The sequence below is a fragment of the Centroberyx affinis genome, unplaced genomic scaffold (assembly GCF_046629955.1).
Source record: "Centroberyx affinis isolate AG114_WGS23_722 - 3 ecotype Tasmania unplaced genomic scaffold, CSIRO-AGI_Caff_v1 ptg000399l_1, whole genome shotgun sequence".
NCBI classification, from domain to species: domain Eukaryota; kingdom Metazoa; phylum Chordata; class Actinopteri; order Beryciformes; family Berycidae; genus Centroberyx; species Centroberyx affinis.
The window spans coordinates 373,811-392,470 of NW_027279067.1; the positions used below are offsets into that span (position 1 = coordinate 373,811).

Genomic DNA, 18,660 nt, shown 5'->3' on the forward strand with positions numbered 1-18,660 from the left:
ACAGTGTGTCTCTCTTTTCTGTGTCTGTTCAGCCATGGTGGCTATCACCGCTCATGCTAACTACCCAGTTCTTCTTCAGATTATTTCCAAACAAAACACTGTTGTTACTACCAGAAACATAAAATGCATCACTTCCTGTGCACCAGAGGATTTTTCCCGGGAAAGACCTACCAGACACCGGATGTTTAGAACAGCAAATACAAAAGCTTTCATGAACTGGCTATCGGTTGAATCACTACTGTGTTACACTAATCAGCAAAAGAGAGTAACAGAACGCCACAGATTATTACTCTGTTCCATTTGTTTGCACATACAAATGATAAAAAACAAAAAAGAGAGAAGAAATACAAGCTGTACAGATGTGACAAAGAAACCCCAAGGGGCTCATAAAAAACATGCCTCACCCCAAAAGACAAAAAAAGAGAAAGAAAACAAGATGACGAACATAGACGCAGGTGAATTGGTCTGTAAAGCAGAGTAATAGAGGAATGAGAAATGAGCCTTTATTGACAGTGGAGTTTTAGTTAAACTTTGAACAATGTCATCAGCATTACTCGTCTGAATATGGTCTTATTCCATTTTTATCACTGCTTTAGAAACTGCCTCTGGTCCTAGAGAGGTGTGAATAGTTTGTTCATGAACATCTTTACTGTTTAGCGGATCCGTCAGGCTGGATTGGTAGTAAATCAACACTATAATTACTCACTCTGGGGACTAACTAATTAGAATAATATGACACAAAAAACAGATTTTATCTACTTGCCAACCATTTTGATTAAAAACAAATCAGTGTAAGTTGATGTTATATTAACCTGAAAACTATTTTGTCATATTTTGACTGGATGAAACCTTTAAGGTTCCCTGGGTAAAACTTTTGATAAATCCAGTATAATTTGTCATAAAAAGACAAGGCTCAGCAAACGTTGTGTCATGTGGCAGCAGCGAGTTGGAAATAGCGCTCAGCGAATCTGGGACATCTCCGTACCTGGTGAGATTTGCGTTGCCTTCTCCTCCTGAAACGAATGTGCTTTTATTCTTTTCTGAACTAATTTAGTTTTTGTTAACAAGTTCCATGCGACGAAAAAAAAACACAAAAAACAAAGAAACACAAAAGAATCAAGGAAGACGGAAGTTTCCAGACACCCAGCAGGGCAGTGTGGATGGGTATCGAATCAAAGCCATTCTTGGATCATCTGTTATATCTGTAGTAGTGGTGTCTTAAGAAACCCCCCCTCCCTCCTCTCCCCACACACTCACTCACCCAGCCTCCCACCCATCTCACACACACACACACACACACACATACACACACACACACACACACACACACACAACCCACCCAGCCGCGCACGCCTCATGTTTTATTCACCAGCCTATGGGAAGGCTGGGGCTTTCTTTGAAGAGTGCTGCTGAAGCCATCTAGTAGACCCATCTCATCCTCAGTCTTCAAGGGATAATACAATATAAGTGGGTACATGCTCGGAGTTACGCAGGCTCTTCTGGTCCAGGTGGACCAGCGGTGCTCTGCTGCGTTATGGCTGCGATGGCCTTTAGGGTATTTCGCCCGTGGTTCTACTAGAAATGCCCGTCCTGCGCTAAAAGCCTTTCTTCCGTAGACATCTGGCTGCTGTCCTTGGCTGCGGTGCGGGGCCTCGAGCGGAGCTTGCAAGGTAACAATGTTACCTTCACTGCTCCCTTAACATTGGAGAAAATACACAATCAGCATCAACCTTGCAACATCTCCTCCCTAGTGTTGCGGTTGTTTGTGTCGAATATATGCTAATTTGCATTCAGTGCAGTAATGAATAACAGGTCATTTATATGTGGTTTGCGTTTCCCATTCTTACACGATGAAATGAAGTGTATTATGTATAACTAGAGGAGAGTATATTTATCTGAACCGCAAACCTCCAGTCTGACAAGTTCACCTAAACCGCAATATGAAAATGAGTTCTAAAAATTCTGCACGATTGTTTAAATTTCCTTGTTGATCCTCCAACTGCAAATTAGACTCTGCAAAGTGTTCTGGAATATGCGTGCGTACTTGTTTCATGTTTTGAATATGAATTACCCCGCTATTCAATGCGTTTCATCCAACTGAACATTTCACTGGGTTGAAATACCTCCTTTCCCAAGGGGTTTGGATTAGAGAGTCCCCACTGTATCCCTTTGTTGTTGATTTGTGCTTTCAGCATGCTTCACGTTGTTGCCAACACTTTGTTTGAATTTTGAGTACTATGTGGTCCTCAAGACACAAGAAAATCTCATCCGCACCACTGGGGAGTTTTAGCGAGGAGTTGTAGGAGGACTAATGCATTTGTGCTCCATCTTAGCTATTAAATTCATTTGACTGAGGAAGGATGCGTTTTCATCATGTGGAACATACATACATAAAAATGTATGTGAAGCTGGAGGAAATCACACAGTGACAAAAGGCCGTATTTGTACGTACGTCTTTAGAGGGGCCTTGTAGAGGTATCCGCTCATGCCTGATGCGATTTCTTCTGCTGAGAGAGCTCTTTGAGGTTTGTCAGGTTTTTCCTGCTTGACTTAATTGAAGAGAGGGCAGGATTGTGTGTGAGCAGAGGAGGAGGAGGAGGAGGAGGGCGAGGGGGGGGGGGGGGGGGGGTTGCCTTGGAGTGTCTTTCCACAAGTGCTTTGCTACCCACTACTGAAACTGGAACCCTGTGGGAACTAGCATGTTCAGGTGTATTTTATGTGCAGTGCATGGAAGGTGAATTGAGGAGACAAACCGCACGTAAAATGAAACAGAAGCAAAACTCTGCTGCCTTGTTTACGACAAACCCTAAGAGAGCTAAACTGGCTCGGGAAAGTATTAGAGGTCTCTGTTTGGCTGGGGAAATCGCACTATTTTGATACTTATGGTGTTCATATTGCAAATCAGCTCGGCAACTATGAAGCTTTTGTTTTACAACTGACAGTTATGCGACACGCAGATAAACAGGAGATCATCCATAACTGTTCTCACACTTATCTGACAATCAGCCACCTGATATGTCAGTGTTTCCTGGACTTGTTGGAGCTGCTGTTGTAACTGCCGTAAACAGATCTGATTATCTAACTTCGCAGTTGACACTGGAGAGCTGGGTGTGGATGTCCATTAACGTTGTAGCCGCTCGCTGCCGTGCTAACACAATGTCACCACCTCCACCTTTCTGAAATTCCTTACACTGATAACCAGCCGTGACGCGGTTTTAGGTTCACAACAAGAAAGATCTATTTGTGAGACAAAACCATTGAAGCCCAAACGCTATCAGCCATCTCTCTCTTTTACCGAGGGACAATGGGGTTCAGAGCAAAGCAGCTTTATTTGCAGGACTTCAAACAGCCTATTCTCCCTAGGGTCATTACCCCGCTCAGGAAATGAGAAAGTGGGCTCCTGATGTCACTGGCAAACCCCTCGCCGGAATGCCGGGTTAGACTGGGAGAAGGCGGGGAGGGGGAGGAGGAGTGGGGGGTTCTTGCTAGATCAGAGTTCAGACATGTTTACATTACAGCTCAGGATATTTCTCAGAGCCTGGCCAAGCTGCCGAGGTTCCCAGGCTCCAGAGTTGCGGAGCGCTGAAAAGAGGCACAAGCATTCACTTTTTCTTCTCTCCTCTCCCTCCCTCTCCTCCGCTCTGAGGTCCAAGTCATAGTTCAACTCCATTTGCATTGTGGTAATGCTCCGTTCTGTGCTACACTGCTCCTTAGGGAGTATTATACATGTGAAATAAATGCAAGGTGAAAGTCACTAACCATATAGTTGACACGGTTTATGTTTGCACGTCTGAAATGACGTTGTTGACATTGCTGAAGAAATGAATGTCAGCAACTAATAGCAAATTCAGCACAAGTATACATTATTATGATTTTTATTTTATCTCTAGTCCTTGACATCTCCTTTTCCTTCTGAAAAAAAGGTGTTGAATATGCATATCCCTTCCTCTGTCTCGGCAGTGACAATAACCATATCTAGCAAAACGCACAAGGTGAACGCTGTCCCATTCTTAACATCATTTGAATAAGAGTTAGACAGATATACAGGGCCAATCCACTGCTGATATGATGAAGGCTCCTCCCTGGCCGCAGCTAGTGAACATGTTTTTATTATTATTTCTTTTTTTGTTTTTAAATTAGATGGCTGACCAGTGAAATCATCGCGGTGTGGTGCGGGAAGATTTTATTCAACAGCTTTAGGGGTGGCCATCTGTAAAACCTGCAATGAAACCTGCCTCACCCTTCCTTAAAGAATTTAATTAGCATGTGTTTCAGTGGAGAATTTAAGTGTCCCATGATGGTGTAAAAGCTATTCCAGAGGCTTTTCCACCCTGCTAAGAGTAAAATCCTCAGGGAAACACCAGAATCCTGGTCATGAAAATGGAATGGCACTTAAAGTTATTGATTATTGGTACAGAATATCATCTACGCAAAACGCAAAAATATCAGTCTCGATGTCAGCCTTCACATGCCCGTATCCGTCTAAACCTAAATCAAATGCTTCAGAGTGCTAGACCAGGCTTTCCCCTGCCTGCAGCATCAGATATGGGTCTAGCGGAGGAACACAGATGGTCTTGTTTCTTGCCTCGGCTCTGCCAATAAGGCTGAGAAGTGGCAGCTGGAATGTTTGTGTTAGTGCTGTGCTGTGGTGAGGTGTCACGGTGCTGAGCTATGCTCTGGCGCCTCCTCTCTCTCCACCTTGCCTAGAGGCACACAGACACTGCTGTTGCATCTACAGCGCACACACACACACGAGAGGAGGTGAGACCAGGGGAGGATCTCTGGTCTCTCTCCCTGCCCCGTCGGATCGACCGGGATCTGGTTTTAACAGGAAGCAGGCCCACGGTGACAGAGGCGCTGCAGGCTCGGCGGCTATTTTAGACTAATTTCAGCTTATATTACTGATTATGACATATAATGGAAAACTAGCTGCTGCACTGGAGCTGTGCCTACATGAGACTGATGAACATCTGCTAGAGCTTTAAATAGTGTATTTCTGCTTGATTACGGACCAGTGATTGTTGGACGATACGATTTGATACGCGATATGGGGTTAATGATTCGATACAACCACGATACGATGCAATAAATAAAACTTCACTGACAATAAAGTGTGACTGTGCAGAATTATGTTTATTTCTGAACCACAGATATTTCCAGCGATGGTATTGGCTTGCTAGAATCTAAACAACAATGTAAAAATGTCATTACAAAGTGCGAATAATGTAATTTGTATGGAGAGCTTGTGAAATTGTGATGGGCAAGCCGTCTCATTTGTGATTACCACAGCTGAATAAAATGCAGCTAATATTAAAATATTTTTTTCTGTCCCACGATACGTATTGTCACATTTTTGTATTGCCATATATTGAATTTCGACATATTGTCCCATCCCTAGTGACAGTCTATGCTAGCCAACAGAAGAGATGTTAAAGGCTCCCTATTATTCAGTTTTTATGATTTTGTTTTCAAATACACTATGGCTCCAGATGAGAATAATGTTCTTGCTGCTGTTTTGCAATTAAATGTTGTTTAGTTAAAAGGGCATCTATTGAACGAGGCAGAATGGTCACTATACTGGACTCTGATTGGTCGACAACAGCAGCTCCTCTAAATCAAATGAGGTAAACCTGCTGAGTGGAGGCTTTCCAGTGTGTCTGCTCAAATGATTGGAAGGATTTCAGTGATTCTTAAGTGAGGGGAGCCAATCATGATCAAGTCCAATGATGATGTGTTGACTGGAGTCAGTCCAAAACAGCCTGTAGAAAAGGATGGCTTTTTAAAAATGCAATAACTTTATATTAACTACTCAGTCAAAACCACATTTTTACAGTGTCTTTATGAAACATCTTTGATCATATATTCATATAGACAGATGAAGAGTTGAATTCCTGCAATAGGGCCCCTTTAAATTTCTTTGGGTTTACTTGTGCTGCTAAATGAGATGGAAAAAAGATCATTAAGCAAGTAAGGGCTCATTCCCCGGCCCCCTTTGCTTACAGGGAACAACTGTGATGCTGCATTCTTCTCATAGCTGTTAGCGAGAAAGTGGGGTTATTATGTGTATACGTACGCATGATAACAAGACGGAGAAAGAGAGAGTGAAGAGAACATTCCTTTCTCACTCCCACTCTTCACCACCACACCCCCATTGCTACTCACTGCCACCCCACCCCCAGTTTCCTTCCTGTGCTTTTTTTAGAATCTATTGGATGTTTTTCCCACATCCGGCAACAAAGAGAGTCTTATTATGCCATAACCTAACAACATGGTCTTCTGTGGTACAGCTACATGAGCGTGGTCATAATGTTGTCATAAATTAACCGAAGCCCACTCTCTCTCCTCTTCATGTCAGTTGTCAGATTAGTAACAGTTAACGGTTAAGAGAACAGATAACAGTCATGTGGAGTGTCTCCTCGAAGAGCAGAAACAATCATGTGGAATGGTCCCTGTAAATAGTGTTAATAGTTAGGTAAAGACTGTCAATATTTTGAAAGTCCACATAGATCAGATTAACTTCAGCATTAACATCATCACCTAGTATGAACATTAGTAGTATGATATTTCTTCTGGGACAAAACACAAATTGGCTGAGAAATGTATTATCTTGAAACAGTGAGGATTGTAAAGACTGTTGTGGATTTAGTTATTTTAGATAAGATTTTCACTGCCATGGCACACTTTAACAAGACCCAAGCATCCAAGGGTACGCAGAAGACATAATGTAATTGTCAGTCTTCACATAAAGCAAAGTATGATCAATGCATATGATCAAGTAGTGATAGCAAATACAAAGAGCTGCAGGATAGGACCCAAACTGTTTAAAGTTTGAGCATATAAATCTGGTACTATGCTGATTTAATTGAATTTCATACATGTAGCATATAATGTATTTGTTGATGATAGGGTTTCTTCTTTTCCCAGGATGTGAAATGGTTAATACCTTGTATCAAAACTACTTTTCAAAGCACTGATTAAAAGTATTGCCACCTATGTTTATAAATGTATGTCCTCATTGTCATTCTCAGTGAATTAATTCCCATAGCAAGAGGGAATTTTCCCCTCTATTATGCTGACTTTGGCTGTGTTTGAATCACCAGGCTCATCTGTTTTGCCTGAAGTGAGGAAAAGCGAGGAAAAAAACAGCTGTCTAGTCAGTGAAGGGACGCCTTGCCAGTTGAGCTGTGAAATCTACACAAGCAAGCAGGATAATCTCTTCCACCCAGACCAAATATCATATCCTGGGATGGAAATGCAGATAGTACCGTGTACACAGCCTTGACCTAACAGTGTGTAATTTAATGTGGCAGCAATATAATGTAGCCCTGATACCCCGAATCCCATCTTGTTGACACGAAAGCCAGATGTCGTCTTTGTTTGAATAACATTTGTACCAACAGTATATAACCTCATATAATGGCATATAACCACAGACAAGATTGACCTTGCGATGGACCCAACAAAATTCACATGCTTCTTCCAGTCATAGCAAACCTAGAGTCATACACATGTACTGTATTGTTAATCTATAAAATGTTCACATTTGTTCAGCCTCATGTGATTCGTCCATATCCTAGCTGAGGATGTGTAGAGTAGACTGGAAGTGAGAGATTGATGATCTTAGGTTTCCGCTTCCCACTTCCCATTGCCTCATCTTGTACTATCACTGTGATCTGCCAGTTCATTTGCCATTAAACAGCCTCTATGCCCTGCTAGGTTGTTGTTGTGCTGCGGCCCGTTCCTACAGCCTGGACAGAGGGAGCCTGGCCAGGTCCTGTGCTTCCTCCTTCAGCAGATGCTGTGACGATAGCCAGATGGCTTCGTGTGCCTTGTCTTAGCAGTTTTCATTGCTGTTTTTTTTTTAGGGTGCACTGTTAATTCAGTCATGTAATACCAGGCATACAACAACAGCTACTTGAATTAAGCATCGGTGATATACAACATTTCATTACCAATAAAAAGAAACTCCTGGGCATTTAGTGATTTTAGTGTTTCCATCCCAGAGAATGTAATTCAATTGAACTGCAGATGGAGTATCAAGAGATTTGTAGTTTTCATCCTAGTTGGTGTATTTGAATCTAATCTAGAGCAAGTACAAAGAATTCAGATGTCAGAGGCTGCATGTTCGGTAGTAGCAGCAACATGATCTGGGATTTAACCCACCGATGGAAGGCTCAACAGGAAAAAGAGTTTCTTTATCCTCAAGCAACAGACCAGGTGTTTACTTGACCAGATGCCAAAGTCCTTTGCTTTTAGATGCTTTGGACTATTTTGATTGACAAGATATGATGCTTAGGGGGCACTACTTTTTCCTTGTACTTGTCTTGATCAGTGCAAATCTCCTTAATTTGACAATTCTGACATCTTAAACGCTAAAAACACGTTTTATTCGTGCGCCTCCTTTAAACCTTGAGTGGATGTTAATGATCAGATCATGGGAAAGTTGTTTTTTTCCAGACGCTCTGTCTCTCTCTCTCACCAGCTGCGACATGTAAAAAAGACCTAAAGCGCCGGTTCACAAGGCCCAGTTACAAGCACTCAGAGGAGCTGCCTGCATGCAGAAACTTGCTCAGAGACACAGGCTGTGCTGCAACCTTGAACTCTCCCTGCCACTGTGAGAGCCACCGCTCGCCCAGACAGTGGTGAGCTCAACACCTGCAGGGCGTCTTGTATGAGCCAGTGTCCTGTGGAAAGACAATTCGGAGAGCCACGGGAAAGAGATGTCTTCTTTTTCTCCACTTATATGCAGGAGAACACGCTGTATCATTTTATGATGTCTTAAAGCTGCACCAGGCATTGATTTTTATGGAAAAACACACCCGTCTTATCAGCCTAAATCATATTTATCAGCCTAAATCACAAAGAGGGGGCTGCGACAGAGAGAGGCATCCCATCCCCCTTTAATTGAGACGCAGTTGATTTGGTCTGTTTGTCCAAATGAAATTCTGGTGTCGGTTAAGGACGCTTCTCGGCCCTGAGGAAGTGACGAATCGAAACTCAAGCTTAGATCTTTCGCCTCTCTCATCCCTTTGGTATCCTTTGGTATAAAGCGATCACAGCCAGCCGGGTTGGTAAACATGAGTGTGCTGTGTGCAATTTACTGACGTCACATTTTCATGATTTCCGGGTATTGAAGTTCAAATTGACTGCCATTTGGAGCCGCCAACGTGCAAAGTTGCCTAGTGCAGCTTTAAATTTACTGCTCGACCAAGATGATTCCCACGGGTTTCATAAATTCCAGTATTTTTATGACAGTCAGACTCCATCCAAAATGAAATATTCACTGGTCTCGACAGTGTAAAGCGGATCCTTGTGCAGACCGCGGCTATCCGGAATCAAGGCAAACAGTTGAATTGAGCATAGTTTTTGTTTGTTTTTCATGGAAGACTGTATCTACCTAATATCTTGCTGTAAAATATCAGTATCATGTGATATTTTGTTTTTGTCGTTCTGGGAAATGTCAGGCTGATGATAAATCATAGAGGTCACATATTTTGTGCACCATGATCCCCCCCCCCCCCCCTTCTCTTGGTTGGAGTCGGCGAGAGCTCTGCAGTGTTTTCTGTGTGTCCGTCTCTGCCAGCACCGGACTGCACAGACCTTATTTGGAATGTCAGAACTGATAGGAGTGGGAGTCAAACAAAGCTTCCCACTCATTTATTTTTTCTTCTTACTTTCTAGCTGCAACAGTCCCTTTTCGAACTGAACCAGCCGAGGTTTGCTCCAGAATATGCAGAGTGCAGATTTGTGCGACTGCTTGCCTGTCTTAATGCGTGTGTGTGTAATTTAAGTGAAAGCTGAGAAAGATGGCAAAACTCAACAAGTACACCCTGCTCAACCAGTGGATTTTTCCAAGCTTTCTCCATTGAAGCGGTTTAAAACACTAAATGTGTTTCCCTTCTCTGAAAGCAGGAGGCTTATCAAGACCTGGCTGCGTGAAGCAGCATTAGCACAGCATTAACCACTCAGCCCAGGTTCCCCACGGGATATAAAATGGATCCTTGTTTCACTGGGAAATCGCCACAGCAATGCTGTTAAGGAGCACTTTGCTGCAATCACATCAGATATTGATGAATATTGTTGCATGATTTGAGACTGCAGTTATTGCATTGCAAAGCAAACGCACAACAAGGAATTTAGATTCCAAATAGTTGTATGGAGGTGAGAAGCCGATAGTCCCCGAATACAATACAACTAAAGTTTAATTATCATTTCATCAATAGTACACCCTGAATAATTCACACTACTGGGTTGCCTCACATTAGCGAGTCAAGCTATTTGATGGTTTTCTCTCTTTAGTGGCCAGAGACATGACTGGAATGGCTCAGGACTGTGTTGCTCAACTCAACAGTGGCACTGTTGGCTCTCACCGTGCTGCAGCTGCGTGCTGAAGAGCAGCCAGATGTTTGAGATGGTGAAATGAGCCCAGCGAGCAGGAAACGGCTCTGCATGCCATAGGAATCGTCTTTGAAAACAGGAAGAGAACTTGTTCCCTGCTTATGGGCCTTTTCCTGTGGCATGACCGGAGGCAGGCCTTGTGTTTGACGGTTGCTGGGAAAAAGGTACTTGTGGCTGTATGGCAGTGGCCATGTAAGGGTATAAACACACTAGGGGAGCTGTAGACCTGTTTAACTGGGGATTTGTTGTTAGAGGAGCTAAAATCATCAGATTGTCTACTTTCTCATGTGGCCTTGTTTCCATTTCATTATGTAGTTTCCTCCCCTACACCGTACTCATTACGTTTTTGTGTAATGTCATGGTAGAACTAAAAGAATTTGTATGGCAACTAAAGTTAAGTGGTGGAAAATTGCTGTTTTTCATTCAGTTCCCTGTGGCACATCACCTAGGCCACAAAACAAACTACAACACACTGAGTTTTTCAGTGTTAGCCAGTGCCATAGCTCTCAGCTGCCTAAAGACACAAGTTTCAGTGGTTTTATTATCCTGGTTTACCTCCTTTAGTGTAATAACTAACTAATCTTAATATCCAGCATTGTTAAACTTGAGGTTTTCTGGCTTTGTTCAATCGTTTTTGTCATGCTCACAGTGACCCCTGGTGTCTATAGGGATTGTTATTTCATATTCCTCAGCATTTGCTCTTAAAAAGCTTTTAAAAATCTGATTTATATTGCCCCCCCCCCTCCAACACCCTCAAGCTGTCTCCCAGCCTGAAAATTGTTTCTTACCCTCCACCTCCTGCCCTTAAGCAGACACAGTGCACATATACCAATTCAAAGCAACATGTCATCATGGTAGATACATCATGTCCTGTCATTTTTGGTACACTGCGTGCAGCACATTAGATGTGGATTGAAATAGCAAGTGATGAGAGAGGGTGTTCCCAGCGCTAAGAGTGTTGGGCCAATGAGAATTTAAGTCTGTGTTACCACTAAATTAAACCCTTGGAGCTAGAATAGCAGCTTAGCCTATATGCTGTCGACAGGCAAACCCTGGCTCCCAGCTTGTTAAATGGTGGGACGTCTTTCTCTCCATCACTTCTCCTCTTTTTTTTACAATAATGGCCAAGAAGGGCTACATTCATTGAGGAAAAAGGTGGCAGTTGTCTATAATTGAAAGAATGACACTGTGGCCTCAATGTGAGAGCAGGATGTGGGAGCTAAAGCTGGAGCACACCCCATTATTTTTTATGAATATGATTTTACACTTTGCTCTATACACTACCAATCAAAAGTTTGGCCACGCCTGATTGAATGTACCATGTTTTCCATTATCTTAAAGCCATTTTGATCTAAAGGCTTATGTTTAAATGCTTGAAATGTGTTTCTTAGACAAATATAAATAGTGAAGTTGATGCCTATGTATGAATTTCTTTCCAAAGCCTTTGCCTTTCCATCAAGGCAAAGGGCGGCTACTTTAAAGAATCTAAAATATAAGATAGTTTTGATTTGTTTCACACTTTTTTGGTCACTGCATAATTCCATCTGTGTTATTTCATAGTTTTGATGTCTTTACTATTATTCTGAAAAATGGAAAATAGTAAAAATAAAGAAAAATGTGGTGTGTCCAAACTTTTGGCTGATAGTGTACATTATGGCAGGCAAATTTAAACACATAGTTTTCCTCATTGGCTTATTGAAGGGATCCCTTTATAGCAGTCCCTGCTGCGTGGAATGGCTCCTGAGTCCTGGGAGCCTTCGGTCGTCTTCAGTAAATGTCTCTGTGGTTAAGAATGACATGCGGATGAGAGGCGACAGCAGTGTCAGGAGCTCTGTGAGCCACATGGCCATGGGTGATATGATGTGACGGCTTGTCACTGCGATGTTGGTGACCTGTGGTATGTCTGCAGTGGCGTGGCTTAGCTGGTGCTGTGGTGATGCCTTGACAGAGTCTCCCCCTCCACACACACACACACACAAACACACCCTACATTCGTTCCCAGGATCACTTCACTGCCACCCTACCAGGCAGGGCGTCTTGTGGGCCCCACCAAGGAACCACAGCTCACACAGCTCAGGGACTCTGTCATCGCACACCCAATGAATATTAAATATCATGTAGGCCGTTAAAATGATGGGGCCTAATCAAAATTCCTTTACTTTTTTTTAGACAATCCAGAAGGATTCATACAGAGTTTTATTTGAGTTTTAGGGGACTTAAAGGTCACACTGAAATGAAAAATGACTTTTTAGCCTTTTTTAGCTCATTCTATCATATCATATCATGCACCAATTAGACAATGTATGACCAAAAACATTACCAAAAAAAAGTTTCTTGTATATTTATGCCAAAATCCCATTAATTTGATTTCATGGAAAATCTTTAGTGGTGACTTCATTGTGTAGTAGGAGGCAACATAAAAATTCCAATAAAACCATCACAGACAGAACAATCCCACCCCTCCCATCAAATGACTGCCTTTCTCTCCCTAACTGATATGCCATTGGTTTACTCTTGAATGAATGATCCCTCCCTGTGTTATATCCCGCCTCTATATCCTGTTTGAACAGGAAATACATCACATTAAGGAAGGAAAATGCTCCCAAAACGGCTGCTTGTTGTGACTTTAAACTCCTGCTGGACAGTCCTAATGTCACAAGCAGTCTCATGTCAACAGTGGGATTCTAAAGTATTTTCCTATCATATTCTAAAAAGACCTGACTGGGGATATCCAGCTCACATTTGTTGGGAGGAGTAGCTTCAAATGCCTTGTCCAGTCAGCCTCAGTTCAGGCCTCTCAGCATTGTAATGGGCCAAGTGTGCAGTGAACAGTGACTGCAGAGATAGCAGCATTGCTTGTTCCTTTTTTTTTTTCAAGAGGGGCCCCACATATTTTCTTCTGGGGTCCATACATATTTTCAGAGCTGCTTCCTTTAGCCTCCTTTGGCCTCAGGATATCACATTGAACCCGTCTGCTTAATTCTGAACAAAGGGCATGTCATAGCAAGGACTGATTGGAATGCCGGGTTTTAATCTGTGCATTTATTGAGAACGGAGAGCCGATATTTGAATGTGAAGTGTCTCCAACAGGATTTTTTTTTATTGTGCAAGCTCCCCCTTTTATTAAAAATAGCTAGTTTCTCTGTCGAATGTTGGGGCTGAGCTACAGTACTACTGTTAAAAAAAAAAATCTGCCTTCAGTAAACATAATGGATGATTTCTCTTCAAAGGAGCTCTTATCATCTCTTCCCATTTCCCAGAGGCTGCCACAAAGCTGCCTCTCTCTCTCTCTCTCTCTTTTTTTTTTTTTTTTTTTTCCTGCTGCTGCTCATCCTTCTCTCCTGCCTGCTCTCTGGAGGGCAGCCTCAATCTAATACAACTGTGTCAGGAAGTGTGGGGATGCAAAGTGCTGATGAGCCAAAAGTAGCCCACCTCTGCAGTGTGCTGCTACGTCCCAACACGCACCAGCCTGATTAGGGGAAGCACACCACAAACCCATACTCACGTCCCTGCACAACCTTACGGCACATGCCCCATAGAAACAGATGAAATCCTCTTTTTTTCTGTTCTGTTCTGTTCCAAAATGCAATATATCCATTTTGTAAAAAAAAAAAAATACCTGGAGTTCATCATTTAATATGTCATAAATAGAGAGGATCATACCTGTACATGTGTTATCACTTTGTCAACCACTAGTTTACCCATCATCCTTTAAAAAGTGCTGTAAATTGTTTTAATTCTGTGCTGTTTTGTACAAGTAGCTGTCATGTTTTTCAAGTGGTGGACACTTCATGCTGGAATGAAGCTCTTCTCTGAACCCTGATCCATTAGAAATCCACATAGTTCAGTAGCCTAGTTCCTGCTGGATTCATCTTGTGATTTTATGACCAAAAAACCTACCTATTGTAGCATATTTCTTTTTGATCCAAGTTCAGTTATGTTTTCAGTACAATATTTTGTTTTGTTGCCTTGTTGCAAGCACCCCTCAAAGGTATAGCATTTCCTTTGTTCTCAGTGCTATGTAAACCTTCTCTTGAAATTAAATCTGTGTGAGGCTTTAAGCCAAAGCCACTGTTACTGCTACTTAAATTGGACTTAAAAATGCAAAACGTCGGTGGCAGTATTTTCTCCTGTTGGTAGGCTTGCATCACAGTTAGCCTGGGATAATGATTATGGTTTTATAGTATATTATTGTGTGTACTGTACCATTACCTGAAATGTATTGAATAAAAATAAGCCTTGTCTCTGTAATAAACACCACAAAGTAAACAATTTGGGAAAGGAAAAACAGACTATCCCAGTCCCACTGACCTGATTTGACTGGAATCATGTACAGTACAAGCCACATGAATGTCCATATTATAGCAATCTCAGCCTCAGCTTCCTTACCTTCCCTTTTAAATAATTAAAACCATCATGTAAAGTTGTTCTGAATGTTTATTTAATTTCGCTGAATATGATGCCATGGCTTGCAGCTTTCGACGGCAAGTGGAAACCCTATAATTAAATTGTGTCCTTCTCAATCTCTCAGCATTCTGGGAGCTGATAGCTGCATTTTTTATGACAGCTGATCATTGGCGCTGGTCTGAGGGCTCTTGTTTCGTGTCTGGCGAAAAAACGAGCTAAAATCCCCTCTTGCAACAGTATGCAACCTGCAGAACCGCGTAAATATTATGTCTCCCTAGGAACACAATAGTCGTATTTATTCCTTTATTTTGGGACTGTTTTTTCCGTGTCAAACGCCGAGAGGAAGGTTTCTAACTCTCGCAGGAGCAGATTACAACATGTTTAAGGGCTCTGGTGAATAGATTAAAGGCTGGTGAGCTGGATCTTTTGTTCAGCCACACTCGCGCTCACGAAAACACACACACACACACACACAAACCCTTGGAACACAAACCTATACCCTTCCAGCGTGCGTGGCTCTGAGGGCTGTGCCACTGGACTGACAGATGGTACCAGGAGGCCTGGTGTTGCGTCCCTGTGATGGCTCACCCGGAGCCCCATCCACAGTGCTCAGCATCACCACACTGCTCAGCTTGACACACTAGCAGGCAGCACAGAGACGCGCTACCAGCCTCCCAGCGCCCAGGAATAGATCTCTGCCTCTGCTGACATGGCCAAGGTCAGGTCCTCACAGCAGCGGTCAAAGGGCATCAACAGGCAACTTAAAAAAAAAAAAAAAAAAAAAAAAATGAAATCCCTTTCAAATTACTGCTTCATTTCTTAAAAGTGATTTTCAGTAAGTAGCTTCGTCTCCACCGGGAACCTCTCTCTCTTTGCAGCGCTGGCTTCTCTTCCTCATTATTTTCACTGGAAAGGATGAGCTGTTGTTGCGTGTTGCAGGGCGAATTCAACTGGCTACAAGTCGAGCGTATAATGTTCTCATGAATGGCTGTCACAAACAAGACACAACCTGTTAAATGCTGTTGAATGCACACCATGGATTGTTTTCTGCTTACTGGTGACTTGCCTTAGCTGTGAGAGGTTTAGACGAGAGATTTAAGCAAAAAGAGATTCACAGAAGTTTTTATCTAGCCATGATTATGTGGAAACTCCTTAAATTTGTGTTCCGCTCACTCTAAGACGGATATAAACTTGGATGATAAGGTGAAGTACATTTTGCCGACATGGAAAAAAATGAATGCTATCACTAAGGATTTCACCTCTAAGATGATCGGTGTATGAACGGTATATAATACATACGTTTCAGCCTCTCATGCAGCAGGAGTCACTTTCAAAGTGATCCAGAGCTTCTAAGCTCATTAAATGTTAATCAAAAAATCTATTTTCAGATCACTTGGAGATCTGTCATGAGGATTTCAGGCCAGCTTAGAGGCCACTGCTTCTGAGTACTGAGCACGAAATGAACAGGGTGATACTTGTGATGTGATAAAGTGTAGTTTTTGAGTTAGCTTTGATATTAGTTGGTGACAAATGAAGGTAGAATGAAGATGACAGCATGACACAAAATCTCAACCGCGGAAATATTTGACGGGCTTCAGCTATGAATTTTGAACTTGAAAATTGTTGTCTACAGTCCATTTTTAAATGGCACGGAGGCAGTAGTGAGGCAAGCCAGTCTCTCAGTGGCTCTTTGCAACACATCCACTGTCCTTTCCATTATTCATGATGTGTTTTCTCAGACAGTGCCTTGAACCATGAGGAGTAGTCCTGGCTGTCTTCTGGCACTCCAGAAAAGAGCCCAGTGGAATGAGAGAACGTGTGTATGAACTCCGCACACTAGAAAGCCTTGTTTTCATCTGCATTTGGAGAAAAAACAGATGTCCGATAGTATGTGGGGAGATATATTTAATAGTCTGGATCTCAGTGAAGATGGTGAGGGGGAGTTGGTGAAGGAGACGTGACGTGCTGTAGATGAGTTTATGGAACACGTCCAAGTTGAAATTATATGCCTCTCTCAATGTTTCTTTGTATTAACTCGTCATTACATCATCTGACAAGATTTCTTTATTTTCCCTGCGCTTGTTCTCTCTAGCCTCTGAGAAACACTTTTCTACCAAGGTTTACTTTTGTGGCAAAGCACATTTTATTTCATTGAAGTTATTGTTGTAGCTATTTCTTTTTCTGGCCTTGTATTTTATAGTTACATTGTAATATACAGAATGCCAATTGATCTCCTTATAATTTACTTATTTATTTTCTATGAATATTATTTGTAAAACTCAGTACTGTCAGGGCAGAATTATACTCAAATATAACTAATCTGATATAATTTCTCATATCCCTCTAACTCTAACGCCACCACCACCATCATCATAATCGTCATCATCATCAACATTATCTTCATCTATCTGCATCGATACAATATGCTGAAACACACACACACGCACTCAACAGCCCTAACAAAAGAGGCTTGGTGAGTCACAGGGATATTTGTGGTTTGATTAAAATGTGAGGATGTATTTCAAAACAACTGTTAAGAGCATTAGCAGAAGGCAATGCAGGCATGAACGGAGTAGAAATGTAGTGAACTACAGAAATCACTCCAAACCCTCAGGCTATGAATCATCTTAATGTGATGTGTGCCAGCAGGTGGAAATGACTCCAATTTGTTCCCACAGTGAAATCTGCAACACACTGATACTCCTCTCCTATGCTCAGGTTGGTGTACAATTGGAGCCATTTTATTTCTTTGCTGGCACCACATTAAATGATGACCAGATAATCAGTCACTTTTATGTGTATACAGTGCCACTGAACTGTGCACCTGAGACTGGCACTGGATAGACAATTTCTGCCTCAGTGAATTGTCGCTAATGACTCTTGTGCTCATGTTAAGGGAGAAAATCCATTATTTCGTTGATGTGACCGTGATGTCCATACCTGAAAACATAAATCATCATCATCATCATCATTTTTGCTACGGTAACATGAGTATTCTGTTGAGGTTTTTATGCTTCAGTTTTATGGAGTGTTACTCACACAGTGGTTGGAGTTGTGAGTCACGGCTATGTGCTTATTACCCTAAATGAAGACATGGGGATAGGACAAAAGGAAGTCAGATATCTGCACCAGCATGTTAAGCAGAATCTCAACCACAAAGGAGAAACTCTGCTATCTAACGAGGCACAATGGAGGAAAATATAATTTATGCAAATGAAGGAAACAGACAAAGACCCCATTCTTTTCTCTGTGGTCTGTCGACTGTATCAGATTCCTAACTATCTTCTCAGCCCATCCACTGCGCTCAAACTACATTTTATCAAACCCATTTTCCAAATGCTGTTACAGTGTTTTGCCCTCATCACATGCCTAATGTATAAATAGATTCATAAAATTGATCTGTCTGTATTTAAAAGCTTGGTATGATATACTGTCACTGTCATGTGTTTTATTGTCTGAATGCATCTCATGCCATGGTCTTGCTATGTTGTGTGATGGGATGATTTATAGGACAATGCATTTAACTGTATTTTTGGCCTCAACCTTATCAATCAACACTTTATTCTACTAAATGAAAACAAAGTCTAAAGCAATCTTCCTAAAATTCACTAGCTGGTCAAGTGTACAGGGCCTACAGGCCTTGGAGCAAATTGTGAAATTGGATTAATTTACATGCTTATACTTTGAGCTGGGTGTACCATTTAATGCGGCGATACTCAGAACTATCATCATAATTTAAATTGGCTCACAACTTGAAAGACGGTTTTTGAATGAAGCGCAATGATTATACATAGAGGGTCTTGTTATCAAACATTTTTCTTTAGGCCACTCTTGAATTGAATTTCAAAATCCATG

The 18,660-nt window shown here is 41.9% G+C and overlaps 1 protein-coding gene across 1 annotated transcript in view; it reads left to right on the forward strand.

Moving 5' to 3' along the window:
- The window catches only part of maml2 (mastermind like transcriptional coactivator 2), a 35,591-nt gene that overhangs the window by 6,906 nt on the left and 10,025 nt on the right, over nt 1–18,660 (forward strand). The window lies entirely within an intron of this gene.